Genomic DNA, 20,328 nt, shown 5'->3' on the forward strand with positions numbered 1-20,328 from the left:
TAAATTGATTTTACATTTAAAAACAAAAATTAATTAATTAAAATAAATTAAAAATAAAAGTACCAGTACCTGAGCCCCACCCTAGACCAACTGAAACCAAATATCTGGTGGTGGAAACAGGCATTCATATTTCTTTTTAAACTTCTTAGGTGATTATAGTGTGTAGTCTAGATTGTTCAGAACAAGATCTTTTCTCTGGCAACTGTTCAAAGAAGACTTTTAAAAGTACAAGTCACTGTGAAAAACTGAATATATGAAAACATACAATAATATACATGTTAGTCTTACCTCTTCAATATCTTGGTGAAGCCCACATTCATAATTAATACCTGAATCAGGGAGTTAAGACAGCAGGTCTGTCCAATGTTGTGTAAACCAACTGGGCCTATACAGGGAAGAGAAAAAAAAAATACTGAGGACGAGGGCAAGCTAAGGGACTCAACAAAAATCAAATGTTTTTCTAAGATCTACTAAGGACATGAAATCCTGCAAAATACTCTCAGAGGTACAAAGACTTCACTAAAGAGCTTGCAAAAAATTGGGAGAGGAGAGATAAAGCATGGGACTCTGAAAAGCGAAATAGCAGTAAATTTTTTTTTTTTTTAAAGCAAGGCAGACTGCCACCTGCAGTGCCTCATTTGGACGTGTCTGGAGTCTCAGAAGCTTGATTACCCTACGTTCTCCTACAAATGGACCTGGAGAGCTTGTTTGGGGGTCCTAACAGGGGAGCGCAGCTACTCATATACCCTTGATGGAAGAACGATCCTCCCCTATCAAGGAAGGTCGTCCTCTTGGACCAAGCGTGCAGCTCCGGGCGGGGCGCCCGTGGAGCGGTGTGGGAGGAAGGGGACACCTGCCTAGCCAGCCAGATCAGCCGCATCAACCCTGTCAATCAACAGGGTGACAGATGTCGCAGCCAGATTGCCCTCACATCCAGCAGTAAAACTTTTAATAGTTCATTAGGAAAAGAGCTGTCACAAGAAAGAGTATTATGCAATGTCAAATGAGTAGTACAAGCAATTGTTATAAGAGCAAAGACAAAGAAACATTACAGAAAGCATAACTGGGAACATTCCTCCCACTTAAGTTGTTCCCTACAGAGTTGAGTCAGAATGGACATCTATGGAGCTCAGAGAGAAAAGTAATTTCCTAGCTAGTCTATTTCAGACTCCAGTGGAAAGGCCCCTGCCCAGTCCCCACCATGTGGCTGAAGGAGATCAGGAAAAAAAAAAGAAAGAAAAAAAAAGCTCTGGGGGAGATTCACTAATCTAAGCTCACCTCCAGAGGCTGGAGGCCAAAAGTAACTTACGAAGATGTGAGAAAGCCAAAAGACAGCATTTCTCTGATGTACTAGCAACCAATCTCTCCTTTCCCAACTTAACTTGGGCTCAGCTGACCCCACAAGGGGAGTAATTTAAGAGGGAGGAAATACCACTAATCTCAGAGTTCCTGGGGAAAAGACTTTTGCGTATATGAAACAGGGCATTAAGATGAAAAAAAATCCAGGGACAGCAAGTAATCACAGATTTCGGCTCCTGAATCAGAAGCACCTTGCCTCTAGGACATCCTAGCACACAGGTGTAACAGTAAAGACAGAAACTAATGCTGGCTGCTGCTAGAAGCCAAGCATTAATTTGAAGCACTTTCCACAGATTATCTCACTTACCCCTCCCAACAACCCTATGTGCTCAGTACTATGATTATTCCCATTTTACAGATGCAGAAATGGAGGCATAAGAAATCAGGAGTCATTAACCACAAAGCTCTGCTGTTTCGGAGTACAGTGGGTGAGCAAAGCATTTCTATGCAGCAAAAAGAGAAAGATGTGAGGGATCTAATGACCATGAGGACAGTCCCAGGCACTGAGGCGCTCCTTTAGCTGCTCCTTCTTCCTCTTCATGTTGTTCTCTTCCTTCTTCTCAATGGGTTCTGCTGAGAAATGCTGAGACAGCCAGGATGCACTGGAAAATTTCCTCAGGGACCCCAACACCTGACTCATTAGAGATCATTCCAAAATCCCTAGGCCACTGGCTGCCCGGCCTGTCTTCAGGACTGCACACTTCCAGGAAGAGCTCATATGAGTCAGCTTTGGTGGGAGTTCTGTGAAAACACACCACAGGTAGGTAAGGATAAGGGAAGAGGGAAAGCATATTCATGTGAGTTCTGATTCCAAAGAGACAAGTCTTATGTGAATGGAGCTAGAGTGTATTATGCTAAGTGAAATAAATCAGAGAAAGACAAATACCATATGATCTCACTTATATGTGGAATTTAAGAAACAAAACAGATGAACATAGGGGAAGGGAAGGAAAAATAAAATAAGATAAAAACAGAGATGGAGGGGCGCCAGGGTGGCTCAGTCGGTTGGGCGTCTGCCTTTGGCTCAGGCCATGATCCCAGGGTCCTGGAATCTGACCCCATATCTGGCTCCCGGCTCGGTGGTGAGCCTGCTTCTTCCTCTTCCTCCACAGCTCCCCCTGATTGTTCTCTCTCTCTCTGTGTCAAATAAATAAATAAAATCTTAAAAAAAAAACAAAAACAAAAACAGAGAGGCAAACCATAAGAGACTCTTAACTATAGTAAACAAACAGGGTTGCTGGAGGGGAGGTGGGTGGGGAGATGGGGTAACTGGATGATGGACATTAAGGAGGGCACTTGATGTAATGAGCACTGGGTATTATATACAACTGATAAATCACTACATTCTACCCTCAAACTAATAATATACTATATGTTAACTAAATGGAATTTAAATTAAAAATTAAGGAAGGCAGGAAGGAAGGAAGGAAGGGAGGGAGGGAGGGAGGGAGGGAAGGAGGACTTGTGATGAGCACCGGGTTGTATGTAAGTGATAAATCACTGAATTCTATTCCAGAAACCAATACTGCACTGTATGTTTTTTTTAAAGAGAGAGAGAGTGAGAGAGAGCACAAGAGTGGGGTGAGGAATAGAGGGAGAAGCAGGCCCCCTGCTGAGCAGGGGAGCCTGATGTGGGGCTCGATCCCAGGACTCCAGGATCATGACCTGAGCTGAAAGTAGACACTTAACCGCCTGAGCCACCCAGGTGCCCCTACTGCACTGTATGTTAACTAACAAAATTAAAAACAAAAACAAAAACAGACAAGTCTTAGACTGAAAGAAATGTTTGGCTTATAAAGCTCTAGGGCTAGAAATGACAACTAGGCTAGACACTCCTTACCTTTGTCCCACATGTTTCCATTTTTTTCTTCTTCAGAGCAGACTGCCATAAAACTCTTTCCCGCAGGTTCTCTACTCTGGCAAATAGCACAACAGGCACCAAGGGGGTCCAGACCAGAAACTTGGGTGTCTCCTTTCTCCTCACTCCCAGGCCCAAACAATCATTGAGGACTGTCAATTCTACCACCTAAAGACTGCTCACAAGCACTCTCCTTGCTATCCATACCCTTGACTTCCTGGAAAGCCTGTCCTGGCTCCTCAGGTGAGCCTACATGTTGTCTATGTGTCCATGCACTTTGTACTCAGAGCTAGTCAAATAACTGGTTTGCTATATTCTGTTGTGGGAAATAGCTATCTCTCCACTTGTACAGGATAGTGATGCACCGCACACACTCTTCCTGCAGGACCAACACGATTTCTCAGGCTGAAGGGAGCACTGGTTGACAGCTCCCCACTGAGTCCCTGTCCAGTAATTTACCCTTGGAAAGAAATTTATCCCTATCCAATGACTGGACAATAGTGGGTATAAAAATCTTACCACCTTGCCTTAAGGTGAAATAGCTCTGAAGGGTCAGCAAGCCCCAGAACTCCCCTTAAGATCAGCCGAGGCCTCTGTTGCATCTATTTGGCAGCTCTTCCCTCTGCCTGTCCCTGTTTTGCTCACCTCTTGTTCCCAAGGGTACTCCCCACTAACCTCCTGCATACACATCTCAGAGTTTCAACATCTGACCTGAGACCCTAAACTGTGAGCATCTGGAGGGCAGGGAGTTTGTTTCTTCAACTGCTTCCATTACACTTTGCACAGAGCATTTGTGGGCATTCAATAAATAAGCATTGAATGAATGAATGAACACATGAAAGAATAAGGACTTAATGTTTTCAAATACATAAAAGGCTATCATGTGGAAGAGACATAATTAGATTTACTTAGATTTCTTGTGTTTGGGGCATGAGGGTAGGGGAGGTCAAACTACCTAATGTGTGAAAACTACTAAGAAATAGATTTCATTTCAAAATAAAGAACTTTCTCACAGCCAGCAAGCCAACTCCAGCAGCACTAATTTGTCTGTAAGCAGAAGCTGGGCTAGCCCTTGAAAGAGAGAGTATAGAAAGGAATTGAATGGTGGTTGGAGGGTGAGATCTCTTGTTTACATTCTAAAGCTGAAGCCTGTGATTCCTTCTAGATATTCATTTTAATCAAGTGGAAGCATTCAAATGTGTCCCACTGAATTATGTATTCTGGAGAATTACCGTGGCAGCTGGAAAGAGAAATCACTGGTGTTCCTAGAGAAAACAGTCCCCTTGTACATACACAAATACCCACCAAGCAAAGAAATATATGTATTTTTTTAAGATTTTTATTATAATTTTTAAGGTTGTTATTTTTCAAATAATGCTGACTTATGGAGAATATTTGTAAAATGCAGAAATGTAAAATGAAGAAAATATTAATCACTCATTGTCCCAGGACCTAAGGATAACCACTACTTGGTATGTATCAATCTTTTTTCCTATATATATATATATATACACATATATATATATATATACACACACATATATATATATATACATTTTTTTCGAGAGAGAGAGAGCAGGGAAATAATAGTGGGAGAGGGAGAGAGAACCCCAAGCAGGCTCCACAGTCAGCACAGAGTTCCACTTGGGGCTCGATCCCACGATCCTGAGATCATGACCTGAGCTGAAATCAAGAAGTGGATGCTTAACCAACTGAGCCACCCAGGTGTACTTTTTCCTAAATATTTTTGACATGGCTGATATTTTACTGTTTTTCTCATTTCACATTATAACAAATTTTCCCAAGCTCTTTATAAATACCTTTTGATTACTGATGTAGCAATAAAAATTTGTGGACTATTCTGGTTATTTTTCAATTTTTTACAATTGTAACAAATACACTATAGTGAACATTTTTAGGCATAAAACTTTTCTCTACCTATTTGATGTCCCTCATGCAAACTAAAGGTCCATGGACACAACAAAACTTAGCTATAAACAAGGTCATATTAACCACATAAAACAAAATCCCCCTACTCTTTTTTTTTTTAAAGATTTTTATTTATTTGTCACAGAGAGAGAGAGAAAGCACAAGCAGGGGGAGCAGCAGAGGGAGAGGGAGAGGCAGGCTCCCCACCGAGCAAGGAGCCCGATGTGGGACTCGATCCCAGGACCCTGGGATCATGACCTGAGCCGAAGGCAGACGCCCAACGACTGAGCCACCCAGGCGTCCCCAAAATCCCCCTACTCTTTTACTTTCTCCTGACAACACAGACTTCAGCCAACCGTAAATGCTCCAAAGCATATTTTGGAATCTCAGGAGGAGTCTCTCATGTGTTTTGGAACAAGGTGACAACAACTGCACCCTGCCACCACCACACCAGAGTATCCACTGAGTACCTGCAAGGCAATGCAAGGTAAAACAATCAATGAATTAAGGTTCCCTCCTATTTCCAAGTAGGGGCTTGATGTGGAAGTGGGACACATGCCCAGCTCCTCCCACTGCCTTGTGCCCTTGGATTTCACTGAATTCCTTCTGAAAGGGCTTCAACTTCTGCCTGCAGCTGGTCTCTGTCCAGGGTTCTCAGTCCTGTGCCCAGGTCTAAGCTGGGAAGCATAAATTATATTGTCTTCTCCATGTCTCCCTTCTCTCCACTCAGCGGCATATATGAAAGATTTCCTCAGTTGTTCCCCTGTCTCCATGCCAATAAATTTGCAGCCCTCTAGTTTATCTGACCATCAGAAAGAACCAGACGTTAAATCAAGCTTTAGGATAGATTCTTAGAAATGTAATTACAATGGATGATGGGCATTAAGAGGGCACGTGATGTGATGAGCACTGGGTGTTATACACAACTGACAAATTATTGAACACTACATCTGAAACTAATGATGTACTGTATGTTGGCTAATTTAATTTTTTTAAATTTTATTTTGTTATGTTAGTCACCATACATCATTAGTTTTTGATGTAGTGATCCACGATTCATTGTTTTCATATAACACCCAGTGCTCCATGCAGTACGTGCCCTCCTTAATACCCATCACCGGGCTAACCCATCCCCCCATCCACCTCCCCTCTAAAACCCTGTTTGTTTCTCAGAGTCCATAGTCTCTCATGGTTCATCTCTCCCTCTGATTTTCCCCCCTTCATTTTCCCCTTCCTTCTCCTAATGTCCTCCATGCTATTCCTTATGTTCCACAAATAAGTGAAACCATATGATAATTGACTTTCTCTGCTTGACTTATTTCACTTAGCATAATCTCCTCCAGTCCCATCCATGTTGATGTAAAAGTTGGGTATTCATCCTTTCTGATGGCTGAGTAATATTCCATTGTACACATGGACCTCATCTTCTTTATCCATTCATCTGTTGAAGAGCATCTCGGCTCTTTCCACAGTTTGCCTACTGTGGACATTGCTGCTGTGAACACTGGGGTGCATATGGCCCTTCTTTTCACTACATCTGTGTCTTTGGGGTAAATACCCAGGAGCGCAATTGCTGGGTCATAGGGTGGCTCTATTTTTAATTTTTTGAGGCACCTCCACACTGTTTTCCAAAGTGGCTGTACCAACTTGCATTCCCACCAACAGTGTAAGAGGGTTCCCCTTTCTCCACGACCTCTCCAACATTTGTTGTTTCTTGCCTTGTCAATTTTTGCCATTCTAACTGGTGTAAGGTGGTATCTCAATGTGGTTTTGATTTGGATTTCCCTGATGGCTAATGATGATGAACATTTTTTCATGTGTCTGTTAGCCATTTGTATGTCTTCTTCAGAGAAGTGTCTGTTCATATCTTCTGCCCATTTTTTGACTTGATTATTTGTTTTTTGGGTGTTGAGTTTGAGATGTTCTTTATAGATCTTGGATACCAGCCCTTTATCTATAGTGTCATTTGCAAATATCTTCTCCCATTCTGTGGGTTGCCTCTTTGTTTTGTTGACTGTTTCCTTTGCTGTGCAGAATGTTTGTATCTTGATGAAGTCCCAAAAGTTCATTTTTGCTTTTATTTCACTAGCCTTTGGAGATGTATCTTGAAAGAAGTTGCTGTGGCCGATGTCAAAGAGGTTACTGCTTCTGTTCTCCTCTAGGATTTTGATGGATTCCTGTCTCACATTGAGGTCTTTCATCCATTTTGAGTTTATCTTTGTGTATGGTGTTAGAGAATGGTCACCTTCCATTCTTCTGCATGTGGCTGTCTAATTTTCCCAGCACCATTTATTGAAGAGACTGTCTTTTTTCCATTGCATATTTTTTCCTGCTTTGTCGAAGATTATTTGACCATAGAGTTGAGGGTCCATATCTAGGCTCTCTATTCTGTTCCATTGGTCTATATGTCTGTTTTTGTGCCAGTACCATACTGTCTTGGTGATCACTGCTTTGTAATAGAGCTTGAAATTGGGCAACGTGATGCCCCCAGCTTTGTTTTTCTTTTTCAACATTTCCTTGGCGATTCAGGGTCTTTTCTGATTCCATACAAATTTTAGGATTGTTTGTTCCAGCACTTTGAAAAATGTCATTGGAATTTTGATCAGGATGGCATTGAAGATATAGATTGCTCTGGGTAGCTTAGACATTTTAACAATGTTTATTCTTCCGATCCATGAGCATGGCATGTTTTTCTATCTTTTTGTGTCTTCTTCAATTTCTTTCATGAGTCTTCTGTAGTTCCTAGAGTATAGATCCTTTACCTCTTTGGTTAGGTTTATTCCGAGGTATCTTATGGTTTTTGGTGCTACAGTAAATGGAATCGTTTCTCTAATTTCTCTTTCTACAGTTGCACTGTTAGTGTATAAGAAAGCAACTGATTTCTGTGCATTGATTTTGTATCCTGCCACATTACTGAATTGCTGGATGAGTTCTAGTAATATGAAAACCCTAAAGCATATGGAAAGATCAGTCACTCCTACCTATGGCCAGGACACTCAGTGAAAGTGGCACTGTATCCACATTGAAAGTGTCTGCCTCCACATTACTGAATTGCTGGTGGAGTCTTTTGGGTTTTCCACATAAAGTATCATGTTATCTGCGAAAAGAGAGAGTTTGACTTCTTCTTTGCCAATCTGAATACCTTTTATTTCTTTTTGTTTTAAATTAAAAAAAAAGAAATGTAATTACAAGGTCCAAGTGTACAAAGCTTATTCTTAATAATGTTGCTAAATGCCTTGCACTAGTTTATACACTGACCAGTGCAGTGTGAGTGACCCATCAGGACTCAGTGGTTAAATGAAATAACCTAAGTTCACTGATGTTTACAAGGACAGGTTTTCATGGAAAAAATAAGTGAGTCTGGAATTGAGTTTATTTGGTTTTGGTTTGTGTTTTTTTAGGAATTATTTATTAAAGAAGAAAGGGTATGGTTTGAAATAAGGGGCACCTTGAGGCAAGGCAGGTGATATGCAAAAAGATCAGTGGTTGGGGGAGGAGAATGTGGGGAAAAGTGTACAAAGGATTATATAAGCAAATTTGCATAGGTGAGTCCAAACTAGGACTAGAATAAAATGTGAACGTTCCAAAATTATAATTTTTATAAAAAGTAACTGGTCACTAGTAGTCAGGGAAATGCAAATCATGACCACAATGAGATACCATTTTATACTATTCAGTTCGCAACAATTAAGAATTCTGACTGAACAAAGTTTTGGAGGGGATGTAGATAAATAGGATCATTTATATACTATCAGGAGAGGGGTGTAAAATGGTACAATCACTTGGCAAAACAATTTGGCATCATCTTGTAAAGTTAAACATTCACTGGGTGTTATACTGAACTGATGAATCATTGAACATTATATGAAAAACCAGTGATGTACTATACCTTGGCTAATTGAATTTAAATTTAAAAAAAAGTTAAACATTCACTTAACTTCAACCCAAAAATTCCAACAGAAATTCTTACATGTCCCTGGAGACATATATAAGAATGTTCTTAGTGGTACTATTTATAATAGCAAAGACATGGAAAAAATCCAAGCACTCAACCCAATGGACAGAAGAATGGGTGCATAAGCTATAATAAATTTATACAATGAAATAATATTCATCAGTTGCATTTGAAGGAACTATAGCACATGTCACAATATGGTGACTCTTAGAAAAATAATATATATATCAAAATATATTCAGACTCAGGGAAAATGGAATATTATGTTGTTTAGGCAACAGTATATATGTGTGTAATAAAGCTCTTTAAATAAATAATGAAAACCACAAGGATCAGGTGATGACTGACCTCTGATGGGGAGGCAGAGGGATGAAACAAGTGAAGAGCATGTTACTGTGTTATTGCTAGGAAAAGTCTAGTTTGGGGGTGAAGGGGTTTCCTAAGGGTTTTGTAATTAATTAATTAAGTAATTAATTGGAACTTGGAGTCAAGGCTAATGGTCTGAGGAAGACATGGTCTAACATAGGCCAAAAATAATCATCCTCTCCGCACAGAGTTCATGCCACAGCTCAAGCAGTTAAGGCAGAACTAATACTAATGACAAATCTGAACTTATAACAAGTCACTTTGTTTATTAAAACACTCAGTTTTAACTGACTATGATGAGGAGTCCTTAAAGGGAGATGTGCTAGGGCGCCTGTGTGGCTCAGTCGGTTAAGTGTCTGCCTTCAGCTCAGGTCATGATCCCAGGGTCCTGGGGTCGAGTCCCACATCGGGCTCCCTGCTCAGTAGGGAGCCTGCTTCTTGCTCTCCTTCTGCCTATAGCTCTGCCTGCTGTGCACTCTCTCTCTCTTTCTCCCTCTGTCAAATAAATAAATAAATCTTATACACACACACACACAGAGATGTGCTGTCACAAAACTCTTACTGTAGTGTCTTCTAGTGAAAAAAATAAAGAAGCCAAACTAAGTTTGGGTATGTAGGCACTGTCCCCCAGTGGAATATGTAAAGAATATCCAGGTAGAAATGAGCTGAAGAAAGACTGCCAAGCCGTGTACCAAGTAAATAAAAATGAGCACACATTAAACAACATAAAATAAAAGACATAATATGAAAACCCTAAAGCATATGGAAAGATCAGTCACTCCTACCTATGGCCAGGACACTCAGTGAAAGTGGCACTGTATCCAGAAGAATTCTAAACATTATAGGAAGACTTAAATTTTTCAGATGAAGTAGAAAAGCCCAAAGTGTGGTTTCAATGTCATTATTTAGCCAAGATCTGCTCCTTGGCTTCAACTCTGGCCTCAGCCTTTGAAAGTCCAGTTAATAAAACACACTTCAGTGGCATTTCTGGTGTCCTTGGACTTGTGCATGATCAAGTGATCACTTTGGTTACAAGCATATATAATCAGTGTAACAAAAAGGGAGGTCACGTGGATTAGCTGTTCTTATCTGAATATGCAGTTGCAAATACTACACACATAATTAAGAGCAGAAAATCTCATATACTTTATATGTTGAGATATAAGTGCATAATTTTTACTGCAAAAGTTAAATGTTGCAAAAATGGATAGTTTGGGCCATACTTTTATGTATAAAACTATTATTTTAAAATCTTAAAAAAGGAGAAGAAATTGAAAATTAATACATATATTAAAGAGAATAAATTTGCTAAATAGTTTATTAAGTTTATTAAATTAAAAAGTAATTTCAACTAATAAAGTTAAGAATGTATCACTTCTATGCTTTATAAAATTGTTTGGTATACCACCAATCATAATACTAAATAAAATAATCTTTAAGAATTGTATTTTTTTATTCTTTTTTAAAGATTTTATTTATTTATTTATTTATTTGACAGAGAGAGAGGGTAGCAGAGGGAGAAGCAGAATCCCCACTGAGCAGGGAGCCCAATGCAGGGCTCGATCCCAGGACCCTGGGATCATGACCTGAGCCGAAGTCAGACTCAGTTAACTGACTGAGCCACCCAGGTGCCCCAATCATTTTTTATTTTTGATACACCTTTCCATTTCATATCTGAATCAGCTACATCTTTCCAATGGTACTGTTTCACTTTTATACTTATTATTAAGAATTGTATTTAAATTTTAATTACTTATTCCCAATGTCATTAGTCTTTCAAGAAAAAGATCCTATTTGTAAATTCTTTACATCTTATGAAGATGAATTAAAAGCAGAATGTTAACATTACAACCTAAAATTATCATGAGGTGAAAAATTCCAAATACATATACTAAAAAGTCAGTAATAAATCATCCCTCAATCCAGGTATGATAAAGAATATTTTAAAATAAAAAAAAAAAGAAGAAAAGTTTAGAGACTAATGGGGTACCCATAACACAGTTTGTTCTCACTAGTCAAACTTCAAAGATCACATACTACACAAACTGGATCAAGCACACAGCCCTGAAGTGTTTAGTCTATTTATGAAAGCTAAAAACTGTTATCCAAATGATTGCTTTAGACTGTCACTCAATTTGATAGTTGGAAATGAAACTTCTAAGAATTGTCCAAACTATGACTCTTAGGGACACTGCTCTGGAAAATATGCCCCTAGAACCCTCCTACACTGTTGGTAGGAATGCAAGCTGGTGCAGCCACTCTGGAAAACAGTATGGAGGTTCCTCAAAAAGTTGAAAATAGAGCTACCTATGACCCAGCAATTGCACTCTGGATATTTACCCCAAAGATACAAATGTAGTGATCCGAAGGGGTACGTGCACCCCAATGTTTAGAGCAGCAATGTCCACAATAGCCAAACTATGGAAAGAGCCTAGATGTCCATCAACAGATGAATGGATAAAGAAGATGTGATATATATAGACAATGGAATATTATGCAGCCATCAAAAAAATGAAATCTTGCCATTTGCAATGACATGGATGGAACTAGAGGGTATTATGCTAAGCGAAATAAGTCAATCAGAGAAAGACAATTATTAGATGATCTCACTGATATGTAGAATTTGACAAACAAGGCAGAGGATCATAGGGGAAGGGAGGGAAAAATGAAAAAGATGAAACCAGAGAGGGAGACAAACCATAAGAGACTCTTAATCTCAGGAAACAAACTGAGGGTTGCTGGAGTGGAGGGGGGTGGGAGGGATGGGGTGGCTGGGTGATGGACACTGGGGAGGGTATGTGCTATGGTGAGCGCTGTGAATGGTATAAGACTGATGAATCACAGACCTGTACCCCTGAAACAAGTAATACATTATATGTTAATTTAAATAAAGAAAATATTCCCCTAAAAATAATTTTCCTGAATTATATTCTGCTGGCCACACACAAAAAAACTGGCAATTTTAAATGTGCCATTTCTATATCATGTACATCAGGTATCTATCTGAACAGGCAGAAACAACCAGAGTCTTTTTTAAATTTAAGAGCATGGTGGATTAATGGTGAATTCAGCCAGGATTCTCTCCTTGCAAATCTGATTGAAAAAATATTTATGGACTGAAAAAACAGTTTTTAAAATGTCAATGCCAGAAACAGTGGAACAAACAAGGTGAAGGCTATGAATGGTTTAGGAATCACAAACATACAGTCAGGACCAGCTTCATGAGTGTGCAAACTGTGTAGTTGCAGAGACCTGTGCTCAGGAGAGCCCAGGCTTGGTTTAATGCTTGCCTTGTTATAGACTTGAAATTCTTAATAATTTTTAACAAGGAGCCCCACATTTTTACTTTACCACAGGACTGGCAAGTTATGTAGTCTCTCCCGCATACAGTGATTTGCTCATATCCTTCAGTATGTGTTCAGAAAGTAATTATAGCACAGAAGAATGTAACAGAAATTCTGGCCAAAGGAGAAAGACAGCAGTTCTTCATCAGTCAAGAGCACACTACTTGATACCAAAGAGATTTTGGAATTGTTCTGTTGGACTCACATGAGATGTCCAAACACTATGGAACGGTAGACATTATGTGCTTAGAAGGCTACTCTAATCACACAAAAAAAAGCCTAATGCTATAGTTTACAGAACTTAGTGCCTTCAGTTTGTTCACTGGAAACTACTGAAATAACCAAACTAAAAGTCCTCTTGAGAATACAAATATTTCTCATTGATACCTGCTATAAGGTCCTCCCGTCCTTCTATTCCAATGAAGATACTGAAATTGGTGCACATTTAAGTAAAGATGAGGGGCAGATGGCTCAACTGTAACCAAATATTGATTTTAACTCAGCTCTTTAGTGTTCTGCCAAAAGGTGCCAAAATGTAGGCAGATGCTGTCATGACTACAAAAACACAACCTCATGTAAAAGTTTTTCTGAATGTATAGTAATTTTCAATGTGTTTTCTCAAATAATGGATACTAAAAGACCAATTATTATTTTGAGGGGGTGGGTCCTGATTTTTTGTTTTGTTAAAATATTGGGAACCACTGGTCTTAAATCTTGCTACTTAGAAAAGCAGGTCTCTGCAGGAGTCCATCAAAATCCTAGAGGAGAGCACAGGCAGCAAATTCTTTGACCTCGGCCCCAGCAACTTCTTGCTAGACACGTCTCCAAAGGCAAGGGAAACAAAAGCAAAAATGAACTTTTGAGACTTCATCAAGATAAAAAGCTCTTGCACAGCGAAGGAAACAGTCGACTAAACTGAAAGACAACATACAGAATGGGAGAAGATATTTGCAAATGGCAAATCAGATAAAGGGCTAGTATCCAAAATCTATAAAGAACTTTTCAAGCTCAACACCCAAAGAACAAATAATCCAGTCAAGTAATGGGAAGAAGACATGAACATTTCTCCAAAGAAGACATCCCAAATGGCCAACAGACACATGAAAAGATGCTCCACATCACTCGGCATCAAGGAAATATAGATCAAAACCACAATGAGATACCACCTAACAGTGGTCAGAATGGCTAAAATGAACAACTCAAGAAACAACAGATGTTGGTGAGGATGTGGAGAAAGGGGAACCCTCTTACACTGTTGGTGGGAATGCAAACTGATACAGCCACTCTGGAAAACAGTGTGGAGGTTCCTTAAAAAGTTAAAAATAGAGATACCCTATGACCCAGCAATTACACTACTAGGTATTTATCCAAAGGATACAAACATAGTGATTCGAAAGGGCACATACATCCCAATGTTTATAGCAGCAATGTCCACAGTAGCCAAACAATGGCAAGAGCCGAGATGTCCATCGACAGATGAATGGATAAAGAAGTAGTATATATATACAATGGAATATTACTCAACCATCAAAAAAGAATACTTACCATTTACATCAACGTGGATGGAATTAGTATTATACTAAGCAAAATAAGTCAGTCAGAAAAAGAGAAATACCATATGATTTCACTAATATATGGAATTTAAGAAACAGAACAGATGAACATAGGGGAAGGGAAGGAAAAATAAAATAAGATAAAAACAGAGAGGGAGGCAAACCATAAGAGACTCTTAACTCTAGGGCACAAATTGAGGGTGCTGGAGGGGAGGTGGGGGGGGGAAGATGCAGTGATTGGGTGATAAGCATTAAGGAAGGCACTTGATGTAATGAGCACTGGGTGTCATATGCAACTGATGAATAACTACCTGAAAATAATAATATACTATATATTGAAACTAATAATATACTATATGTTAACTAAATCGAATTTAAATTAAAAACTTTAAAAAAAGAAAAGAAAAGCAGGTCTCTGGGCCAGCAGCATCAGCATCACCTGGAAGTCTATTAAAAAGACAGAATATTAGGCCCCACTGCAGACCTACTGAATTAAATCTGCATTTTCACAAGATTCCTGGCTATCTATATATGCATTAAAGTTTGAGAAGATGTTCTAGACAACAAGTACTAAAGAAGCTTAGGATGTCAAGGGTTGACCAGTGCATACAGGTTTCAATGCAAGACAACAACCTTTAATTAGTTTCATGAAGAATCTTCTGTATTAGTTTCCCTAAAAGTGCACGATTTCCTGGTTGCTTCATTTGCATTTAAGGAAGTCATTAGTGAAAACCTTATGTTGCTTATTTATGGAGATATGGAAGATAGAACGCTCTTGGTCCAGGTCTAGCAGCACCAATCAGCTTTCCATACTTCCACTGCACAAGCATTCCATACTCTGGCATTGGGAGTAAAAGCTGCTATAGCCAGCCTTGACACAAATTTGGCAACATTTATCACAACCTCAACAATGATCATAGTGAACATCTGTCATTTATGCCAGCCCACTGCCCCTCCTTTTGGTAGCAGAATCACATTTTCCTTTTAAAAACTAATGAATTGTTGAACACTCCATCAAAAACTAATGATGTACCATATGTTGGCTAATTGAATATAATAATAAAAAAAAAACTATCTCCATTTTCATACTCTGATACTATCCCAGGACCCTGAGACCATGACCTGAGCTGAAGGGAGACACTTAACCAACTGAGCCACCCAGATGCCCCTCCTCTGCTGTTTTTAAAATTAGTTTGAAAAGGCTTTCTGTCACTTGTAGCTGAAAGAGTACCAATTAATACTAAATTAAAAAAATAATCAATGGGTGAAATAGGTGATGGGGATTAAGGAGTGCACTCGTCATGATGAGCACTGGATGATGTATGGAATGATTGAATCACTATACTGTACACCTATAATTAATATAAAACACTGTATGTTAACTATACTGGAATTAAAATTAAAACTTAATAAATGAAAAATAATCAGAGATACATATAAAGCTCTATGTAAGAGATGCACTTTTACAGCCTCTTTTCCTTAAGTGTTTTACAAATAAAATGAAATACTGATGAGGAAAAGTGCAGCATTTAGGAAAATGGGGTGAAATCATTCCATTACCATTTTGTCTATTCTTTTAAATATCTTTTTGTTCCTCCTTAATTAACACTAGATGATTTTTCAAAGAGGATTTTTTTGTTGTTGTCAACTCCCAAAAAATAAAAGGATGCTTTCAAATTCAAGAGCTGAAGCACTATTTACAATGGCAAAAAAAAAAAAAAAGGAAATGCAACAATAAAAGATAAGTAAATTATGACACACTCATAAAATGAAATACTATGGTGACATTACAATCATTTTAGAGTAAGAAAGATGGGGAAATGACTATAACATTTCATTGAATAAAAAAAGAAATTATAAAAAAATCATATGGTATGAACCTAATTTTTTAAAACATAATATAACTACAGAGAGAGAGAGAGAAGAAAGACTGGGATGAAATATAACAAAAATGTCATTAAAAAGTAACTCTCATTAGTGGGATTACAAATCACTCTTTTCATTTTTTTATTATTTCTCTTAATTTCCAAACTTCTTGTAATTAACTAATACGCAATTTTTAAATAAGCAGTAATTCATGTAGGGGATAGATTTAATATCTCTTAAGGGAACCTTAAGTGTTGGCAATAGTGTTCCTATTTCAAGATCCAAAAAATTAACAAATTAGGGCAATAGTGTTCCTATTTCAAGATCCAAAAAATTAACAAATTAGGGATGAGAAGAACTGTTCAAATTCCTTTTTAATTCTTTTATAAGATATGAAGCAAAGGTGAAAATTGGAAGTTGGGAAACACCTAAGTATATAAGTGGCATATATTAATAAATCATGTTAAATGACTCAGATAATAACCTCTTTTACTTAGTATTTATTTTCAGTAGTCATAAACAGTCTTAATAAATAGTCTCTTAATAAATTAAATAAATAAATAAAAACAATCTCATAGTCTTATGAGGCTCAGCCTGAAAGGTTAAACTAAGAGAGAAATGATGGCAGTTGGTAATTCCATGAGCAAGAAATAGGATTTTAAGACGACACTGAGGGAAATCTGATGAAACAGAGTAGAAAAGGACCAGCCTGTGTTTTCCAGATACATTGTTCTGTACTCTATCAAGACTCAAAACTGGGATGCCTGGGTGGCTCAGTTGGTTAAGCGTCTGTCTGCCTTCAGCTTAGGTCATGATCCCACGGTCCTGGGATCAAGCCCCGCATCCGGCTCCCTGCTCAGCAGGAAGCCTGCTTCTCCCTCTCCCTCTGCCTGCAGCTCTGCTGGCTTGTGCTCTCACTCTCTCTCGTGCTCTCTCTGGCAAATAAATAAAATCTTAAAAAAAAAAAAAAAAAAAAACCCTCAAAACTACTCATGTCAGCCAAATATAGCAGCAGTAAAACCCAGTGGAGAGTATCATTTGGGTAGGCTGGCAGGCCAGATTCCAAACGGAAAATCTTCGGAGCTGATCACAAAGGGGAAACAGGTAGGTGTGGCTACAAAAGGAAGGAAAATGAAACCTAGAGATCTAAGGATGGAGAAAGACAGAGTTGGCAGAGAACATGCAGTTGAGCTAAGCAGGTGGTGATAGGCACACACCAAAGAAAAAAGGATGGTTTTATTCCAAGGAAGCTGAATTTCCAAACTCAAGCCTTGACTCAAAAAACTGGCTCCAAAAGAGGATTTTTTGGGCACTGAAATTCTTCTGTATGATACTATAATGGTGGATACACGTCATTATACATTTGTCAAACTCATATAATGTATAACACCAAGAGTGAACCCCATTGTAAAGTCTGAACTTTTGATGATAATGATTTATCAGTGTAGGCTCATCAACTGCAGCAAATATACCACTCTGGTGCCAGATATTGATAATGGTTGAGATGAAGGTGGGGGGAGAGACAGGGTATATGGGAACTCTGTACTTCCCACTCAAATTTGCTGTAAACCTAAAATTGCTCTAAAAAATAGTCTATTATTTTTTAAATGCTTTTTGGTTCCAAAGAACTAAACCAACCTAGCTCCCAACCTTCCCCAAATTTTTACCCTTAAAATAAGTAGATGTGAATGATAGAAGCAGGTCTAAGTCCACCATCACTGTAGCGACAGAATCAATCAGGGTCTTCCAAGAAAGAGCAAAAAATGTGATGCAGGAAACCTGGGTGGCCTGGGTCGCTAGCTGAGCTCTTTACCCACAACTGGACTCTCCATAAAGAAAACTGATTGTCTTTAAATGCCCTAAGAGGAACAAAATTAACATGCCTAGAACATGATACAAACCACCTCGCAGCACAGTCTTTCAAATCCAACCCATCATGGCAACAACAAATTTAGACTTCATCTTTAATCATTTGTTGTATGTTTCTTGAGTAATGGTAATGTGCTCTGTACACAGATTAGAACATACCAGATGAAACCCCAAATAAGAGGGAATGAATCTTGGGACTACTCTCTCTAAAAGAAACAGCCCATGTGGAAGGCATTAGGACTTACCTTCTGAGGCTGTGTACATGTTAAGTATTTCCCCTTTGCAAGCCCATCATTGTGTAAAAGTGCCAGAAGCACGTGTTGTGATGAGCACTGGGTATAATATGCAACTAATGAATCCTTGAACACTACATCAAAAACTAATGACATACTATATGTTGGCTAACTGAACATAATAATAAAAAATTAAAAATTTAAAAAATTTAAAAAAATAGAAGTGCCAAAAGCACAACACATTTTTAATAGTGAAAAAGGAAAAACAAAACAAAAAGTGGTTTTTTTTAGTTCTTTAATAGTGCTCCATAAATAAAGATGGAACTGTATACCTATGTTATTCTACCCATTTTGTTCCTATGAACACGTTAGATAGCCTAGATATCTAGATTTAAACACCCTCCTCCCGCCTCACTCTGCCACTACATAACACTAAAAAGAAATGTTTTTAAATGTTTTAAAACATTTGCCTTGTTTAAGGGGCGCCTGGGTGGCTCAGTTGGTTAAGTGTCCAACTCTTGATTTTGGCTCAAGTCATGATTGCAGGGTCCTGAGATTGAGCCCCGGGTCAGGCTCTGCGCTGAGCATGGAGCCTGCTTAAGATTCTCTCTCTCTCTTCTGGTGGCCTTCTCCCCCCTCAAAAAAAAAAAATAATAAAATAAATAATAATAATAGTTATAAAAATAAAATAAAAATAAATAAAATACAAATAATTTGCCTTGTTTTCTGAAACAATTTCAAAGTATAACTACCTCAAAGCTATAAAACATGCAGTTACAGCCACTGTTTTAATTTTCAAACACTTTGAACCCAGATTTTCAAGAGTCATAGAATGAAGTTTTATGTTTAAACATCTAAATTTAGCTTTCTTCCAGGAAAAAAAAGGAGAGGAGGTTGGAGGGGGATTAAGACTAAAACACTCTGATTTGCACAATTTGACAAAATCTTTCAAATTTCTCAATATATATGCTCACTGACCCAGCAATTCCACTTCTAGGAATTTTTCACAATATATTCACGTGAATGTGTACATAAACGTGTAGTGCTGCATCTATACCAGTAAAAACTAGAAACAACATAAATGCTTACGAATTATTTAAATAAATGATGTACTTGCCATATTATACATCAATTTTTTAAAAATGAGGTTGACATATCTATGTGTTTTGCAATGAAAAGAGGTCCATCATATACTGTTAAGTGGGAAAAGGCAAATTACAAAATAATTTTAATGACTTGTATGGATGAAAATTTCTGGTAAAGTATACAGAAAAATGATACTGAATTGAGGAGTAAGAGAAATTTCGGTTTCTACTCTACTCATCTGTCTGCATTTTTTTCAAAATTTTTTACAAGGTTGCAACACTTTTGGAATTTCTTTTTAAATTAAAAACAAAACGCAAGAAGTCCAAATAAATATATCAGGTTGCAAAAAAATCATGGGTCCAATATATGTATGTAATGAATATAGACCATTATTATAATTTGCAAAATCCAAATAAATTCCTTGATTGCCCAGGTGGCATCTGAGCAAAGCCCCCTAGGATGTCTTCCCTGGAAAGAAAGCTTCCAAAATTAACACCAAACTTGCCTCAATTTCCACGGAAGCGTCAAACCTCCTCTGCGAAGTTCGATGTTAGGGAAACTCAGAAAAAGCTTCTCTAACCTTGCTGGCACCGAGCTCGGCGGAGAATGCACAAGCGCCGCGGAGCTGCGGCTGGGTCCTCCAGTCATCTGGCCTAGCGCTAGATCGCAGGCCGCTCCTCCCCGGTTGGCTCAGGCCCCGCCCACCCACCGCGGCCGCCCAGCTTTCGTTTCCCACTGAATAGAAAGTGAAACTCAGCGAGAGGCGGGCTGCGCCGCTACCTCGGCGCGCGGGGAGGAGGAGCGATGCACGCCCCCACCCGGGAGCGCGGGAGACCCAGCGAGCCGCGGGGGGATTTTGGCTTTTAAAGATGTATGCGATGCTTCTGGTACTTGCCCTTTGCCTGCGATT

General features: G+C 38.7%; 1 non-coding gene across 1 annotated transcript; it reads right to left on the reverse strand.

Moving 5' to 3' along the window:
- Positions 1–268: 268 nt before the first annotated feature.
- On the reverse strand, positions 269–20,071 carry LOC118542362 (uncharacterized). The gene is made up of 3 exons (XR_013448520.1): positions 19,924–20,071; positions 1,843–2,100; positions 269–385 (listed from the first exon to the last, which is right to left on the reverse strand). It is a non-coding gene; the product is annotated as an uncharacterized LOC118542362 (transcript).
- Positions 20,072–20,328: the final 257 nt, after the last annotated feature.

The sequence above is a fragment of the Halichoerus grypus genome, chromosome 6 (genome assembly GCF_964656455.1).
Source record: "Halichoerus grypus chromosome 6, mHalGry1.hap1.1, whole genome shotgun sequence".
Taxonomy (NCBI): Eukaryota; Metazoa; Chordata; class Mammalia; order Carnivora; family Phocidae; genus Halichoerus; species Halichoerus grypus.